Source organism: Heliangelus exortis, chromosome 6, assembly GCF_036169615.1.
Source record: "Heliangelus exortis chromosome 6, bHelExo1.hap1, whole genome shotgun sequence".
Lineage (NCBI taxonomy): Eukaryota > Metazoa > Chordata > Aves > Apodiformes > Trochilidae > Heliangelus > Heliangelus exortis.
This window is the reverse complement of record NC_092427.1, coordinates 12,420,698-12,440,051: the sequence shown is the minus strand read 5'-3', so window position 1 is coordinate 12,440,051 and position 19,354 is coordinate 12,420,698.

Below are 19,354 nucleotides of genomic sequence, written 5' to 3'. Positions count from 1 at the left end.
TAGCAAGTATAGAGTGTCTGTCCTGTGAAGGGTTTTACAGCTGTGTCTAATTTACATGATAACTGCTGTGTTTTCTGGTGAGATTAATTAAGGATTTTTGTTGGTATTTGGTTGCTTCATGCCTGATTTTTCCCATGTTGTTACATCAATAACCAGATAATGATGTGCTTTCATTTTGCTTTAAGGCACATCTTAGGGGTACTGGGAAACCCTCTTGTTGGTTAAGATTGCAAATATAAACAGAATGTACTGGTTAATAAGCAGAGTAAGTACTGTGGCACAGAGCAATGCAATTCAGATTGATTCCAGTGGGGATAATTATTTTATGTTGGCTCTAAATTTGGTCCTGAGTTTTAGGGGCTCTGGTTTTATTACCCACTGCTGCTGGTTATTTTCAATGCCCTTAAAAGATGCCCACTCTTTGTAAATATCTGTGTGCAATTAAAAGGAGAGCATTTAAGAAGATAATTTCTGGTTAAAGAAGGTTTTTTTCATGAAAGTTGAATCAATCTGTGTAAAGTAATCCATGTACTAACGTAATAACTTCCTAATATAACTACATTTGAATTCAAAGGATGCTATAGCATGTAATCTTTTTTACACTAAATATAGCCTAGGTAATACTTTCTCTTGGGATATGTAATTTTTTGGGGTTTTTGTTTTGTTTTGTTTTGTTTTTTATTAAAGCCATTTTTAGGCTTTGTAAATGTGCTAGTAAAATATTATATCTATCAACTTGAAAATGGAGATGGAATAGCATACCTTTATCCAAACCGCTTTGGTGGAAGTGGATGTGTGTGTGTGTGTGTGTGTGTGTGTGTGTGTGTTAGTTTTGTATAGCAAGGTTTGTAGGAAGCATCTTTTATTACAACAAGGGAAGTAGCTGGGGGGAAAAAAGGACATCCTCTGAAAAAGCAACAACAAACTTCTGCCAAAGAACACTTTGTGAACCGTTGTTTTAATTTAATTTAATGTTCCTCTATTAGACAAGTTGAGAAAGAAATGTCTTTAGCACCTGTGGAGCAGGGCAGTGATATTGACAAGGGAGAGGGAATACCACAGTGGTCCTTGCCAGAGTTGGTAAGCAGCTGTGGAGCAACAAGGTCTAAAAGCATTACAGATCATAAAATGAGTGTTTGTATTGGACTAATAATTTTTTTCCGGCTATTCACCATGTGCTTTGGGGTGGTGCTGCAGCAGTGAGGGACCCAGGCATCAGATCTCTTAACTTCTAGGTAGCAACAGTCCTCTCTGCAAACTTTTTCAATTAAAAGACACGATGTTGTTCTTAAACACAGGACAAACTACAACATGAGGCTAGGAACTGAAATTCCTGACTTCACTGAATACCAAAAAGCATGGGCTCAATAGATGTACTTGCTTTATAGCATGCTATAACTTCCTTTGTTAGGCTCTCTACATTTCACAGGCTATAAACTACCTGTCTCTTTTCTTCTGCTGAGAGAAAACTCCATTACTATCTCTCTCCTCCTTTCCCTTCCTTTCCCTCCCCTCTCTGTGAACATCTCCTCTGTTTCACTGGTGCCAACTACCTTTGCTTTCAGAGATGGTCTTATAAATACTTGTTGTAATTACACTCTAAGCAACTGTTCTCAACTTGTTTTTAGCTTTGAAGTCTGTTGCTTCTATTTCAGACAAGAAATAGAAGAGGACTTGTATGCCCAAAAGCTTGTGCTCTCTCTACCTGCACCAGTTGATTTAACAACAGACGTTGCCTTAAACTACAAAAGTGTCTTTCCTGGTTTCCATGTAAGTGTGGGCCTCCCTGGATAACCAGGGCAGAGGTATTGGCAATGGAGAGGTTGCTTTATGGCAGGCATGTTCCCATTGGCAACTGGATGTGTCTGAACTTCATCAAGGTCCTTGCAATATATATTGCCTGGTTACCCTCACCCCTGTAGCTGCTGTGATAGTGCAGGTATCTGGGGTGATGTACACTCTGTGCTGAGGTGTCTGTGTATGCTGAATGTTGGAACTGATGCCTCTCTTGCTTAAGAGCATTTCCTCTTTAGACCGGGATGATTTAATGGTGGGTTTTGTATTCATTGCACTGGTTAGTCTGTGATTTGCTATCTGTAGATTGCTTCTGATGACTTTGGTGGAAATGAGAGAGTGTTTGAAGGCTGGAGGGAAAACTTAGGTCTGGGAAAATATCAGAGGCAATCGGGTTGTGAGTATTTAATAAATTCTTGGGTAATGTGTGGGCAGCATGTAACAGTCAGGATTTTCTGTATATGGAGCATTCACTTTGTACTGTAATGAGTTAGTACAGTATTAACACTGCACGTTCAGGAAGATGAACTATTTCCCTGAATAGCATTCCTACTGAGTAAAAATAATGTTTAGATTGCTAAGATGGGTGTAATGATTGTTCCTCTCATTACAGATATGATAGCGCCTTAGGGTATAGTCGTGCATCTTGGTTTTTTTAAAATCTGTTTTGAAAAATTGTCAACCCCAAGACCTGGAGTCTCTGGGTTTTCACCAATAGTAGTTTGAAGGCTACAATTTCTTACTGAACTGACTGCAGATCTGTAGTGATTTGGCCCTCATACTCTCTAGGAAGTAGGTTAAATTAAAGTGTTCCAGATATATTTTGATTCTTGGGATGGTTGTTAGTGAACTTCTGGTGGGAACAAAGAAAGGAGCAAAAGCTTGTAGTCATCTGTGCAACCTGTGGTTGGTGCAGTTATCTAGAACCTGTTATTTATGGCAGGCTACGAACAAATTGAGGTATTACGAGGCCATCTCACATCTGGTTTCCTAGGGTTAGAGAAAATCAGTTGTGGTTTGTGGAGATAAAATGGGTGAGTTTGGTAATATCTTTGGGTCTGAAGTCTGGTGGTTATGTGTCACCTTGTAGATGCTTAGCAGAGTCCATGACACTAGGGAGGTAGGTAGAGGATTAAGTCATTGAAAAAACATTTGTATGCAAGGCTGTAGGATCTTTTTATGAATTTTAATACATCAGCAAGGATATTATGGATGTCTATAGGTTTCTAGACTTTCCTTGTTTATGCATGAAAAAAGTTAATGGGATGAGAATGAAAATTGTAGTGTACCAGTTTTTCTAGGAGCTGTCAGGCAATGGATCTAGTGGTACATATTTGATCTCTGTAATACAAAGAGCAGGCTGTAGAGCATTTATTAAGTTCCCTGTAGCATGTAGGGTCTATTAGTCTTACTTTTGTAGTCTTTGCTGGTTAGCATGATGGTAACCTTATCTTTGCTTTTTCTTTGATATCTGGATCATCCTAGTTCTAGATACTGTTTGAAAGCTTTGTTAATAGATGATTCTGCTTACTAATATTTTGGGGTTTTTTTTGAAGCAACTGTAGTGATGAAGGAGGGGAAGGGAAGAGTCCAGAAGTTGCTTTGTGTTGGCTACAAAAATATTACTGGAGGTGCAGTTCTTTTTTTTTTCTTTTAAATAATGATATAATGCCCCATATAGTTGTGTTTCCCTGTACAAAAGACTGTGATAAGACTGTTAAGAACATCTTTAAGGAGTTTTCCTTGTTTATTCATTTTAAAGCTGTGAGAGCTTAGTGCCAAATGTTAAGGTGATCCAAGTTTTGGGTGAGGTTGCGGTCTTGCCAGGTCTGATGGTTTGTGTGGCTTATTCCATTTACTCTTGCTATAGTAGCATGTAGAACAGTAGCAGAAATTTTTAGTGTGTTTCTTATTTTAATATTGTGATTAAATGACTGGAGATCAGTTAATGGTGCACATACATATTTATCTTATATACTACAGTAATATTTAAGGATTTGCCGAGTCTGGGGCTCTGTGGTTCTTGGCCAAGCAGCAAATAATCCATTCCTGAAAGAGGCATTGCTCTGATCTCTCCTATGCTTGTTCCTCAATATTGTCTCTTTAGTTTTTACACCCACTTTTTGTATATAGACTGAAATTAAAATTAAAGCTTTTCAGGGAATGGCTTGTTTATTACTTTGTGTTACAATACTTACTGTGGTGGAAATTCTGCTTGCTGAGATCTCTGAGGGCACCAGGAATATAAACAATAACAGTACTGAGCCGTGGAAATTTAGGCTTTATATCTGTTTGGTATTTACATTCTTTATGAGGGAGAGACTGGGCTGTGCTCATAGCTTTGCATTATGCTTGCACATGCTTTTGGTGGCATTCTGGCACGTCATTTGCTGTCCCACTCCTTGCATTGCCCTCTCCTCTTACACTGCTTGGATTCTTCCCTTGCACTTTGCACCGGTGAGGCCACAGCTGGAATTCTGCATCCATTTTCAGGCTCCCCAGTTCAAGAGAGACTGGGAACTACTGGAGAGAGTCCAGTGGAGGGCAACAAAGGTGACTGGTGGATTGAAGGATATCTCTTTTATGAGGGAAGGATGAGAGAGCTGGGACTCTTTAGCCTGGAGAAGAGAAGGCTGAGGGTAGACCTTATCAATGTCTACAAGTATCTGAAGGATGGATGCAAGGAAGATAGAGACTGACTCTTCTCAGTAGTTCCCAGTGAGAGGACGAGGAGCAATGGGCACAAGATGGAACAAAGGAACTTCCATCTAAACATAAGAAAAAAATTTTTTACTATGAGAATGGCAAGGGTTCCAGTGAACAAGCCTCCCCTTCAGGGAGGCTGTGCAGTCTCCTTGTCTGGAGATATTCAAAACCTTCATGGATGCAGTCCTGTGTAATGTGCTCTAGGTGATCCTGCTTTAGTGGGAGAGTTATACTAGATGATCTCTAGATGTCCCTTCCAACTCTAAAAGTTCTGTGATTAAGTTCTGCAACATCTCATATCCACTGCTAAATGAAGAAAAGGATACCAACCTCAGAGAAAGTGAAGGAAAATGGACTAAGGGTGAAGCTGTTATGGACCCAGAAAAGCCAGCTGCCTTATTCCTGTCTTAGTGCTATGCAGGGGGAGAAATTTGTCTGATGGGTACCATGACTCAGCCCCTGGTCTCATCCCACAGGCACTTGCTCTGAGACATAGATGTGCCAGAGTTGTGCTGCCTTCCTTCCTGAAGGTGTTTGTTGTTACACGTGAGCATACCTTGAAAAAACCTTTCCTCAAACTCTCATTTAAAGCAGAACAAAAATGGAGCAGTCCAGTTTCCTCTTCAAAGAAACCCATGTAAAAAAAAAAAAAAAAAAAAAAAAAAATTATTAAACAAAAAGTGTTTTATCCCATCCCCGTCCTATCCCACTCGCAATCTTTTCTTCTCTCTTTCCAAATCATTTGTTTGTGTTGTGGACATGAGAATACATACAGGAAGAGTCTGCATTAATTTGGAGTTTGGTCTCGTTTTCCCCGAGAGGAATTGTTTTCTTACACAGTAATGTGGGCACATGGCTATGTGGGAACGGACCTTCAATTTTAAGTTTTTTTCAAGTTTATCTCTGGTTTATGTACTGCCTATTTCATCTGTATATTTACTTTTTTTTTTTTTTTTTTTTTTTTCCAATATTCTGCAATGCTGAATGTACAGTTGGGTATACACAGACAGTAACAACATTGGCCCATAAAACCATCCATGAGTCTTTGTAGTGAATGCAGAGACAATTCATGGTAAGTGCAACAGTGAAAATCATGCAAATTGCCAACTGTAGCATCATAAAGATGTAATTACTGGACCAAAATGCCAAATTTTCAGTCCTTTTCTGATTTGTTGTTGGAGCAATGAGTTATCACAAGATTGCTACTTGTTAATATTGGCAAATCAACAGCTGCTATTCCTTGGTATAATAATATCACTAAATTCTGTGATTGTCATGTATCTAGTTTTACATCAGATATGATTATGCCCATTAGGATTAAAGTCATTATATGGTAGGATTAGAACTGAACATGATTTTGGATAATGACAGTGTTAGCGTCACTATAGATTTCAATTTATATTAATTTCTGTCAACAGGCAAAAATACACTAGAAAACCTTTTTACAGTAGAAAACATTTCACAGGGATTGGAGCCTGTGGATGTTTCCTGGTAATAGCATTCAGATGATATCTAGGCTATAAACGAAATAGGATTGTATAATTTACTGACTGCTCATAACAAGAGTATGTGCTCTGTCGTCAAAAATTCAAGTGTTGTAGAAATGATCCCATCTTTGAGCAAATGTTGCAATTACTTCAAGCTGTTGAAACTCTGCTTCCTTTGAACAGAAGTGTCCAGAGCAAATACTGCAACAATGAATCTTTTTATCATTCTGCAATCCCATTTGTGATAAGAGGAATTCCTTGGGGATTACTTTAAATTCTGTACATTAGCAGCAGTTCCGTGGGTTAAATCAGATAAAACAGGCTCTTATCAGATTATTAGTCACATTAGGCAATTACGTTCTTATCTCTTAGAAATAATTCTTGCAGCCTTGGTGCTTATTTCTCCTCATTAGAAGAGGCTAATTCCTGATTAAGATCTTTTGCCTTCCGTACAATAAACCTTTATATTGGATTTGCCACATAAATTGAAAATACCTTGCGGCAGAGAGGGACAGCTGCACTTCCATTTTTAAAAATATACCTCACAGTTTAAACATCAGCCGTGCAGGTTTGTGACCTGCAGTTTGGGATTTAAGATGGCAACACTGTAGCTTTCTGTCACTATCAAATGAAAAGGCCTCCAAAGCATCATGGTTTTACAGAAAAGTAAACATCTCTTAATTTGGTTTTATGGAGTTTGGTTTAAATTGCATGAAAATTGGAGTCAGGGAAGGATGTTTCACACACCACCTACATAACAGCTGTCAATATATTGCCCTGTGAGCAAGCCCACCTGTGGGATGCCTTCACAGGGAGCATCCTGTGTAGTGTAGGTAGGAGGGTTGGAGCACGGATGGACCTAATCCCTGATGTATCTTACTATCTTGGAAGGTTTTCTGCAAACACAGTGTCACATACATGGACTCATGCTTGTTGGCAGGCGTGTGCCAAATATGGGCTCGTGTTTAATGTAAGAACCTGATCAAAGTTGTTTTGCTCTTCCATGTAATTAACTCAACCCAAAAGAAATATCCAATTGAGTGATTTACTTAAGATAAGCAAGGCACTTGGGACACGTAAGTGCTTCAGTGGAAATGATACGTAGAAAAAACGAGAATCAGATTGCTCCACAGGTCTGTCATGTCTGCGTTTCCAACATATGTGTCAGTGGCTGGTTGCTGAAACAGGTACCTCCCACTTCCAGCCCTCTCAGGAGCACTTGCTTTTGTAATCAGTCAGTGCTCGACCATCCCTGCTGCTGTTCCCTGGGCACCATCGTGTATAAATCTGTATTTTATGTTGGGAGGCCATAGCCAGTATGTGTGCACGCTCGTGTGAAAAATGAGTAGAGTCGGTGTTGCTTCAATATTTTTGTAAAGGATTAACAAAAATTTTTCCCTTATTAGAAGTGAGATGATGGGAAATTTTCAAAGGCAAAAATGTCAAACACTTAGCTCATATTTAAAATAAATGGGAATTAAGTGTCTGCCAAGTAGGCCTGTGAAAACCTTTCTGAAGGTCTTTAGAATTGAACTGAATTACACTGAAAAACAGATGGGAATGTGTTAAGGGTGAAGAGGTTGCTTGAGACAAAGCATTGCCTGTTAGAGCAATGGTCCTGAGTGAAGTTTTCAGTGTCTGCCTGTGTATAGGCAATGTACATCATGTTATCTTTACAGAGCACCTGCAGTAAAGAGCTCAATGCAATGCCTGCACAAATACTGCTGTGTACAAATATGCTAATTTTGGAAGTGATGTTGAAAATTCATGCCCAGAGACTTTGTGTTTGGACACCTTCCCACTGGATTGTGTGGGAAAGGCATTGTGTAGGGGCTCAGGTTCCCACCTGGACCGGGTGAGGACTTGAACTTGGGTCACCATTGTCAGGCAGTGACCAGAGACCACTGAACTCTCCCCTCTCTCTGCCCAAAATCGTGATAAAGTTTCCACTCTGACAAAGTGTCTTTAGGGGGAGAAGTTTAATTTAGCTGTAGTTGTGTGCTGCCACACAAGCCCAGAAGATCTGAAGAAGATGCTGAACAGAAAATTTCCATTACATCCTGCAGCAGTTACATTGCTAAATAAATCAAAAGTGAGAGCAAGGAAGGTACTATCCTTACCTAGGTCTCTGAGGTATAAAGATGAAGTGATTTACCCAAATCTTGGGAAGCTTGGGATAGGGCTGAAAATCTGAACCCACATCTGCTACCTCCAGGGCTGCACTTCCAATGTGCTCCTAGCTGTTATCTGCCAGTGTCCTAACACTATTATTTGGGCCAGCATGGTTAAAGATTTTTAGCAATTATATACCCCGAGGGATGGGGGTTTTGGTTGAAACCATTGCTCTGAACCTAGCTGGGTCTTGGGCTGCCTCTTCCCTTAATCCCCAGATGTGAAGCAGAAAAAGGATGGGGTCTTGGCTGCTCTGTGCAATTCCCAGGTGTTCAGGCATTGAGTAACTGCTAGAATATCGAGGCACTGATTTAGTGCACATAAAATTATTTCTTAAATGAAGAGAAAATGGAAAGAAAAAGGTAAAGTCTTGGAACTCAGAAGTTTTCACTAGAGTGGAAAATTATTTCACTGCCATCTAATCTGCACTTAAGGCTTTTTTATGCAACCAAAGTAGCACAAAAATCATTACTGGAGAAGTAGATTTTGGCTGGTTTTTTACAATTATCTTTCTGATTCTGCAGGTAAGCTTGGTTGTTTACTGACATCTATTTTGCTGGAAAGCAGATAGACTCTGTTTCTGGAATACTTTTATTATAATTTCACCTCTCACTCTGGCCTTGCTCCATTTATGAGGAAAGAAAGGTGGAGTAAAACCAGCCTGGCGGGGTAAAGGGGTCTTGAGCAAGCTCCTGTGCTGGAGCTAAATTCTTGGCTCTTACTCAGGAGTCAAGTGTGAAATGTTACATTACCTAAGGTGTGATAGACTAGCCTCCTTTTCTAGTAACTATGGCATTTTTTTCCACTTTGGTATTTCACAAGATCTATTTCCCCGTCCATTTAAGAAATCTGATGTGTGTAAATGATTACTGGAGTTCGTTAATCTTCTCCAGCTTCTTATAGATCAGCATTGGCCAAGAAACTGCAAACATTCTGAATGGAGCTAATGGAAAAACTAAAGTCTCTTCAAAAGCTTCAATAGCTTTTAAAAATTTCTTTTCTTTCTTTTTTCTTCTTTTTTTTTTTTTTTAAGTGATAATAAAAAAATCCAGAGAGCTGCTACTTCCCTCGAAAGCTTGTAAGTTTTATTGGAAAAATCCCAAGCCAAAACATTTCAATAGGAAACGCACATATTTTGGTTTGGGTTTTCTCTCCTACCTCCCCCATTCTCAAGTTGCTAGACTCAAATTGTTCTTTTATATAGATCTAAACATGACGTTTGCTACTAACGGCATGCTGACAGATTCTGTGCAACCATTCTTAGATGTACTAGATGTGAATTTCTAGAGCTCACACTACCAACAATCTCAGGCCAGCAAAGAGCTCAATTAAGAGCTCAATACATTTGGAACACTCATGACCTCTCTCTCTTCTCCTCATAAACAGTTATAAGGCTTCTCTTAATCGAGTATATTTTTTTAAAGTGTGTTTAATGAAGTTGGTTTTATTCCTTGGCCTTTCTCAAGGTTTGATGCTGAATGAAAAGTGGGCAGCTCACTAGCAACAGTACATTGTAATGGCTGCATTGCTGCAGAGGGATTTGTGGATTTTATGCTTGTGGCTACTTGGTTTTAACAAAGTAGGTCTCTTCGGGACAAGTGTTTGCAGAGTAAGCATAATAGGCACTTGTGACACAAGGAGAAATAACGAGAGGAGTAAAAATCTGCCTAGGTTTTTTTATAATAGCCTATGAGATTATATACCATGAACTGCCTTTGAAATGGCATCAGATGTGGACTCAGCTTTAAAATATGTACCTTGCAGCTTGTACTTCTCTGTGACAAGAGAGAAAGAGAGGTATCTCATGTTTTCTATCATTACTTTAGTATTGCAGCCTGTGCATCTAGTTCCTTCTTGTTAACTCAAGTCTGTCCTATGACCAGACACAAGAAGGCACTAAATAAGAAGCCTTGGCAAGGTACTAGCTAAGTTGTTAAGAACTGTTCTGATCCTACTGACTTGACAATCACTGCAGGGAAGGTTGTCTGGTGACTCAAGTTTCCATCCTCTGTGATCTTACTATACAGATCCTCCCTCTGTTTCTCACTCCTGTCCACAAGTCCATTGCCTATTAATAATGAAATGATGTCTGTGTATTACCTGCAGTTCTTCACTCCTGGAAAAAGTGTTCCATGTGGAAAGTTTCAAAGCTTTAATTTCCTCAGGGATTGCCAAAATATAACTTCATAAGAAAGGAGAAATATAACAATCTTTTTGCTTCCTTTTTCACCTAATTCTTTGCTGTTGTTTGTAAATCTAGAAGTTTTAGTCCTGAGCTACTCAACTCATGTAGAAACAATGAAGTACATGAAGGGGGACTACAGGAAACTGTGGTGGGGCTTTTCACCTGAGAGAATAGTGACAGGACAAAGGGTAAAACAAAAAACCAAAACAACAACAACAACAAAAAAACCCACAAAACAACAAAAAAAACAACCAAAAAAACAAACCCACAAACACAAAAAGCCAAAGCCAAAAACCAAATGAAAAACAAACACTAGAGTTTATTTTGTGCTGGAGCACAGGGGTGAGGTCATCTTTAAACAACCTTCTCACCAAATTTTCTATGATTCAGTGTTGCACAATGTTTTGTAGTGGAAAATACCCAGGTCCCCAAAAGACCCCAAATTCTTTTACATTTTGAAGAATATTTCTTGTGCATTACTGCCATATTTCACTTGCTACAAAGTAGTTGTTAAAGCAGATTTCCTGAATACCTCAAAATTTCTCCCAGGAATTTTGAACATTATTAAAGTAACTTCTAAGAATTTTAGGTTTGAAATAAACCAGGCAAGCTTCAGTTTGTGAAAAGGCAAAGGGAAGTCTAATTCTCATGTAGGCTACCTGAGCTGTTTGAGGTGATTATTTTTTCATCATATCTCAAGGGAAATACACAAACCATGTTACTAGATCACTTTTCTTGATGGTTTTGATTTTTTTATATCAGGAGAAGGAGGAAAAAAACAAAAAAGCCAGCTATAACAAATATACTATAAAAATATATACAACGAATCTTTTCACTTCCTGTAGCACCCTACATTTAAAACATCATTAGTTATAGTCAACTGGATCTTTTCTTATATCACTCAGAACATGGAATGTCTCCAGCTGATTTCACTAGGTTTTGGCTTGAGGCCTGATACCAAAAAGTGGACTGAATGTCTGCCTGAGCACTGCTCAGCAGTGCTTGAGAAGAGGCAGCTTGAACTTCAAGCAGTGCTGTGTCTGATGTTCTATCCACAGTCACGTAATGGGAAGCTGATTTAGGAAGGGAACAAGTCATCTCTTTGGATAAGTTCTGTGCCATTTATTGATTTTCAGCCTCTTTGCCTCTTTGTGTTTGCTGAATGTGGCACTTTACATACAAACCTTCAGATCCTGCATTCTTGAACACACTTCACCAGTAATGGAGCCAAGCACCTACCAAGTCCTGATATATGGAGCGAGCACTGATTTACAAGGATGATAACTATATGGTGCATGGAAAGGTCTGCTCAAGTCAAACTTTGAAGCAGAAGTGATCTAAGGATAACCGTTTTTATAGTCACCCTTTACAAAAATTTTAGTGCTTTTAAACTTTTATTTGCTTAAACATAACAAAAGTTCAGTTGTAGTCATAGCTGTTTATTTTACAAGGCAGTTATAGGTGGATTTTGCTACTGGCCAGGTTTGTGAGAAACATATGCTTTACTGAAGGGAGGTAAAAATCATTCCATCTGACAACTTTGACTATTGTACTGAACAGAATAATTTTCTTTTGTTGGATTGTCGTATTGTGTGTTTGTTCCTGTTAGCACAATAATAGAAAGAAAAGGCTTTATGCTACTTTATTCTGCGTGTGAGCTGATGTATAAATTCTGGTGAAATGGGAAAGAACTTCATAGGAAATTAAAAAACAAACAAAAAAGGTTTTATTTATTCAGTCCTAAAACCAAGAAATCAAATTACAATATATGTGTATGGTTTTAAGTCTTGGCAAATGACTGTCCAAAACTTTGAAGTTCTGTTAAACTTCTGAAACCTGCTGGCTAACCGGGAACTTCCAGTGCTATGAAGAAGCTGCAACTCTGTTCCATGTGAACAACTTGCATGAAATACATGAAGCATCCTAATTTCAAAATCAATTAAATACCTAAACTAAATCCAAGGAAAATCAATGCATTTGGCTAATTTGAACAGCGGAGCATTCCTCAAATAAATTTCAATTACAATCAGGTGGGAAAGAGTTAAGTCAAATTTGAGTCCTCTTTCCAGAGAGATTACTGCCTTAGATTGCATGTAGCAAAACAACTGAATGTCAGTAGTACAGAAAATTTTTTTGTGTCCTCCAAAAGACAAATAGATTAATTTCCAATATATGATGTGAAAGAAGCTGAGCCCTCAGCTAGTTATTCATATTACCTGTGGTCTTGCATGCTTAAACAGTTTTGCTGCTTTGGTGATACGGACCCCGTCACTGTTTACAATCCTTCACTTGCAGCTCTGTGAGCTGCAACCTTTGAATGCAAAACTTATTTATTTATTCATTTCTCCCCATCCCACACCCCATCTTACTCCTGAACCTTTGTGGAGGGAGGCACACCCTTGACTAAAAGGCAAACTATTTTTACTCCATAGCCTTTCTTTGGAAGGAGATAAACATGAAACCTAACTGGAGAAAAGCTCTATTGAAAGGGTGAGGAGAACAGATTCAGTTATATTGTTTGGATCAAGATATTAGTATGTGAGATCCGGTTTCACAAAGACTTCAAAAACAAACAAAGACAACTCCTTTTGAGCCTCGGGTAGTGTGACTGGCTCCATAAGATCAGAGCTCAAATTTACATGGATCTGTATTAGTTCAGGTATGAAGAGTTTCATTTTGTTGATCTTTTGAAGCAAATTCCACATAGCAGCACAAGAAAGGGCTGCCACATCGGATTTGACACCCTCCAACTGTGCCTTATGCCAATGTTTTCGTTGGTTACCTCCTTACAAAATAGCTCTTTGCCAGTTTTCTGAGGACTCCATCCTTTCTTTCTTTCTTTCTTCCTTTTTTTTTTTTTTTTTTTTTTTTTTTTTTTTTTTTTTTTTCCCTCCCCTATTTGAGAATAGTTTAGTTTGGGATTGTTAAAGTATGTACAGAAATATTCATGTAGTAGAAGGAAAGGAAGATACAGCTTGCAAACTCCCTGTGTTTTAGTTGAAAAAAACAATTAGTGATCTATTCTCTTCTGGTTTGTAAACAGCTCTTACTCTGTGTGCATTTATTAGCAAAACATGCATACAATTAATAGCTTTTCAGTTTCTTCGATCTGCACACGTGCAGTATAAAATAAACAAAATCTTACACTGCTTACACTACTGCTTAGGCTCTTCTAGGCTATGCTCCTGCATTAACCTCCTTTTTCCTCACTTGTTTCAAGCTTCTTTGCACTGCCTTCAAGCTTCATACCCTCTGGGCACAAGACAGCTCAGAGACATGTGGCTGCATGCTTAGGACCTGCCTAGAGATACCTTCTTCAAATCAAAGAACTGTAGAAACTGTCACTGGATGCAGAAATTCCCATAGAGCTCTAGATAGGGATTAAGCTAGGGCAGCCCAAGCCATGGCAGCAGGCAGCCAAAGCAAAGCCAGACTGCCCTGTGCAGCCCTCGGTGCCTCTGACTGTGGTGCTGCCAACCAGCTCCTCCACCCCAGCGTATGCTCCTTGCATGGTGCTGCTGGTCTCTTCACTTCCTCTGCAGAATGTGCGTAAGCAACCGAAACCTGACCCGATGTATCAGGCAAATTCAATTACTGCTAAAACAACACCTCCACGGCAGCACAGAGCACTCTCTCTATTGGTGTTGCAGCTTAGAAGCAGCTCTGAGCAAATGGTGGAGCTGACAGCTCCTCTGGTCTGCTGTATACGGGCCCTACCACCCTCTCAAAAGCTTATGTGTTGAAAGGCGGATAGTATTCATAATTACTGCCTGAATTCTGCAAATTTGACCAAAAAAAAAAAAAAAAAAAAAAAAAGACCATTCAGTGCGTGATGCACTGTGTCAGGATCAGCAGTTTTCATACTCGTTTTTTCAGATGGTCCTGCCATAAAAACCTCCCCTCAGCAGGTTGTTGTGGTTTGTGATCTAAGTTTTGCAAAGAGAAACAAGCAGGGTGATTTCATGGCGTTTGATACAGGCTGTTCCTACCCCCCAGACACAGTTGGTAAAATAGCCAGTTGGAATGAACATCTTGATTTATAGGTGAACTCTTTAGGATTTGAAGTTTGGAAGGGGTGAGCTGGGTTGCACACATTTTAGTTCTTAGGTCTTCATTTGTGAGGCTTTGAAGTTGGACTCCATTTAGAAATGCTCCGCAAATTTTAGAAATAACATTTCTGTGAAAATGTAGCACAAAATCTGGTGGCATATGGTTGTATTTAGGTGACTAATACTCATTTGGGCCCACCTTCTTAATTTACTGCTGGCTTCACCATTCATGAGTAATGAACCTACTCCTAGCTCATGCCAATAAAGCTTTATGCTACCATACGTATAATGTTTCACTACATGTATTGTCTTCCCCAATGCTATGGCATTTATGTAGTTTGTTTTTAACAAATAATCACCAAAATAAATATTAGAGGGAAATTATATAACCTGTAATTAGTTTTAACAGTTAGAAAGCCTAAATCAGAGATTGTAAGGCCAAGACTCCAAAGATACCATTATCTCAAGGAGTTCATTTTCAGATCACAGTAACAGCATGTCAACACACCCTGCAAATGAAAAGAGTTGATCTGCAATAAATGCCTTTAAAAATAAGGTGTTAGGTTTCTTTTTCTTTTAAGAAGTGGTATCTGATTAGTTGTTGGACTATAGCAAAATATTTACTTTTCTCTCTGTTAAGCCAATGTCATATTTGCTATAAATCACCCTGGATTCTGGATAGCTGCATAAATAATGCCAGTGCCTCCTTTTCCCCACATCCTAGATTTGGTTGCTTTCAAAAAAATCTTCACCAGGCTGTTTTAAGTGACTTGTACATATGGGAGAATCTCATCTGCCTCTGAAGCTTGATTGTCAAATTTTTTACAGATGATGTAAACTGGCACATCATTGTGTTTCTGGGATGGGGATGAAGGCAAAAATAGGGCTTGTTGTTGTGGTTTGGGTTTTTTTGGTTTTGTGGGGTTTTGTTGTTTTTTGGTTTGGTTTGGGTTTTTTGTTTTCCCCAAGTCAACACTGGGAAAATGAGTATTCTCCAGAATGTAAACCAGAGAATCACATCACAGGCCAAGATAAGGCAACTGGGAGTTATTTTTAGTGAGAACAGGTTCATGAGTGGAAGATGGGGAAATTAAAGATGACAAACAGAAGAAACTGTCCCCCATGAGTAGTCTGCTCTTGCCCTGGCTCTATCAGTTCGCCCTATGTAAGTGTCATTCATGATGGGGTCACAGAGTTATTTTCTCTGTTTTCTGGAAGCTGTAGGTCACACCAAGAACATCTCTTAAGGATCTGACAAAATATTTTAGACAGAAGACATAATTTTTTAATTCTTCAAAAGACAAGTTGAATGTATTCATTGCATAAGAAATCTATAATTTAACAGCAGCTGTGCAGCAGGCTTTCCATGCTATAGTGCAGTCTACTATATTGATGATTTCAAATATTTATACCATCATCCCACATTCATGAAAAATATTTAAATTAAACATGCATAGGAACAGATGCCATTCTGTTCTGGCAAGAAAACCTAGTCATAAACTTCTGCTTATGAAATGTTATTTCACTTGACCCCTATCAGTAGGAACTCATGAAAATTAAACTGGGAAAGGAGAAATATTGCATGTAGGCTCTCCGTGAAACCTTTGAGTGGTTATGTGAAGACAAGATGTTTCTGTTAATAGCAGAACACAGTTTGATTTGATAAGGTGGTGCTCAGTGTTTTAACTTCTAATGCAGGAGTCAGTGCCCAGTTAAAAGTGTCTTTTCAGCTGCAGCAGGCACTCATTAAAGGAACTTTCTAGACCAAATCACAGGTTATCCATTTAGTAGCTAGCACTTCTATTAATTGTTAGACATGATCTAAAGTAACTGCATTTAGTTTTGTACTAAAATGCACTTTACTTTTGTTCTTGCTATACTAAGAAAATCCAGAGAGAATTTTTTTTCTTATTAATTTTACCTAATGCCTTGTTATAAAATAGGGGAAGGGAAAGGAAATGTCATGTAAATATTGCAGGCTAAGGATGTTATCAGCCTCAATCTATTCATGTTTAGCATTTACATCTCTCTGCATGTAGTCCGTGTAGGACTACATATGCATTTGACTGGCATATTTGTAGCAAGGTCTGAACAAACAATTGATTCTGTCTATTGGATCTAATCTATCTTGGCATTTATACAGTCCTTTGAATCCTGTTATCTGATGGAAGTTAGAAAAATAAGCAGGTGATTTCATGGTTCTTTCCACTGCTAACAGATCCTGTTTGAGATGTTAGTCTCGGATTTTCTTCTTTTTGCCTTGCATTGTAGCAGTGTCAGCAGATTTTATTGCATATGTCCTCCCATCCCCCACCCCAGATGATGTAAAAAAAATTGTGGGACTTCAGGACATTGTAATATTGTAATATATGCTATTTGTCATCTTATTCCTGCTGGTTTAGTTTGCGGAACTTCTGGAGAAAGGGAGTTCTGTATTTATATGCTAGCTTTGCTTTTCCATGCAATATTATCCTGGGAATCAGAGCTGGACTGATAAAAATGTTTGATAATTCCAGGGTTTGAAAAAGTCTCAGGATACTGAGCAGTGACAATGAACCAGTATTGCAAAAAGCATCACCCTGGTACATTACATCAGTCCAGAACACAAAGTTCTGCTCAGTCTTTCTTTTTGGGAGTAGAAGGCTTGTCAAGTGATGAAGAAACAGGAACAAGATTTGATAGAACTGAGTTTAAATCTTAGCTCACCCAGTGAGTTCTAGCATAAAGCTTTTTTACAGGTTGTTTAACTCTGATTTTTTTTCAGTAGATACATGCTCACCTGTTCTCTGGGACCTGAGAGGGAAGGGAATCTATTCTTGATGGTAAAGACTCAGTAAAGAGATCTAATGCCTCAGATAGACATATCTAGTTTATAGTCAGAGCCAACTTAAGAATTCAGTATTTGTGATGTCCTCACATTTAAAATATGGTTTTTTAAACAGTTAATATAAAACCTCTAGGGAGGTATTCTTTTCCTTTTCACAGTGTCTTATCCTTGACACTTTATGAAAAATCCATTAAGTTTTTTGTTTTTTTTTTAAAATCCTACATTTTTAAAGTGGCCAGGATATGATAATACAAAAAAGAAAGGTCTTTCCAGTAATGTTCTTGGGCATTTGAGGGACAAAATGGTAACATATTAAAGAAAAATTTTAAATGGAAAAAAACCCAAACCAACCACTCACCAGAATTTCTGCATATGTAATATAATGTCCAAAACAGCAAAGTATTTACCATAATAACCTGTACTTTTATTAGGGTCAGCGTAAGTAGACCCTATTTTCTACAAACTACCCTTGGAACATTTTTTTGTGTGTGTGCATCTCCACTTGGTTGTTCTGATATATCATTAGTGCAAAATCTTTACATTTAAGTAGTAAGTGGATCACTTGGACTGAATATCAGTCCAGGACCTTCTACAAATAGTCTTAAGAGCCTATAAACCTCTGTTTACATATAGTTCACACTCAGTACAGTTAAAGCACTAGCAGCATAGCAATCCTCTCATCAGAAAATATCATGGTTAAGGGAAAGGTTGCTTGGGCTTCTGGTCCAGGCATGGGCTCTCCAAAATATGTCAGAAGGGTGGTGGTCTGCTAAAGGCTACTGAACGATGGACGGGACCTGTTCTAGCACCCTCCAAAGTACTTGTAAGCAAAGCACTCGTGGGAAAATGCTTTTAAGATGCAGTTAGTATCTTCATAGCTATTTGCATCCATGGAAATTAATAAGCTATCATCACTATTAAGGGTGGGTAGACTGGCTGAAAATGTGCCCTCTGCCATACCCGTGCCAATCTGCAATTATTGCATGGGTTATGACAGAGTTGCTACAGGTTTCAAGAAACGTAACTGAGGGAAGGATTGGCTTTATCTCTGCTCCTCTGATAAGTGGTATTTTACTAATATAATGTGTACACATCAATATCCTGTGAAATTCCTGCACGTCACCAGCGGTTTTTATTTGTGCCCATTAAAATGCATTACAGTGTGGAGGTTGCTGAAATGTAAATTAAAGGCTACGGCGCTCGTAGTTTAACAGCTGCCATGTAGATTGACAGCCTTTGTGCGCCCAGCTGGCAGTGTCAGGTTAGTGGGTCTCTAGTCACAACATTAATCAGCTTTATTAGTGCCACTAATACCAATTTGTAAGCAGACTGCAAGGATCAGACGGCCCAGCTGTCAGGCACTGCACATAGATTATTACAGGATTTCTTTTTATTGTTTAAGATTGGAATTATAATTTAATTAGGGAATTTAACTATTTTTTACACCCGATGAAAACTAGCAAAGATTTAATAAAAAAAAGAAAAATGTTAACTTCTTTACCCCCTCCCTTCTCATTCTACACTCTTTTCTACTCCGCATTCTCCATCCTCCTCCCTGCCTCCACCCCAGCATGAAGGGGAGAGAAAATGCATTCGCTTCACAAAACCTGTTGTAGCGTATCACTTGCTGAGATGAAGAACTTCTTACACTGCAGCAACAGCTCATATTGTGCTAGTCAGGATTTCCAACTGATTTCAACAGATTTTCCTTATTGCGTTGATGTGATATACTCAGTGCATTGGAGGACCAAGGAATACAGAGATCGTGTTTATAATTTGCTCAAAAAAAAAAACCCCAAAAAACCCACCAAAACTGCTAGCTGCCTGCCTGGTTACTAGCCTTTTCATAATAATTACTAATTTTTAATCAAAATGTGTGTGTATGCTGCACAAATCTGGAGACTTCATGAAATTTGGGTCATGTTGTAAATTTTGATTCAAGAACAGCAAAGCAAATTTGAATGCACAGACATCTCTTAAATCATCCTCTTCTATTTGGTGTGGGACCTCTTGTCCTTATTACATTACAAATCAGTTTCAGCTCAGTTTTAATTAATGATTTTAAATTAGGCTAAGAGGATATTAGCTTGCAAAGCCTAGCAATGAAGAATGGATGTTGTGGCTCAGACACAAC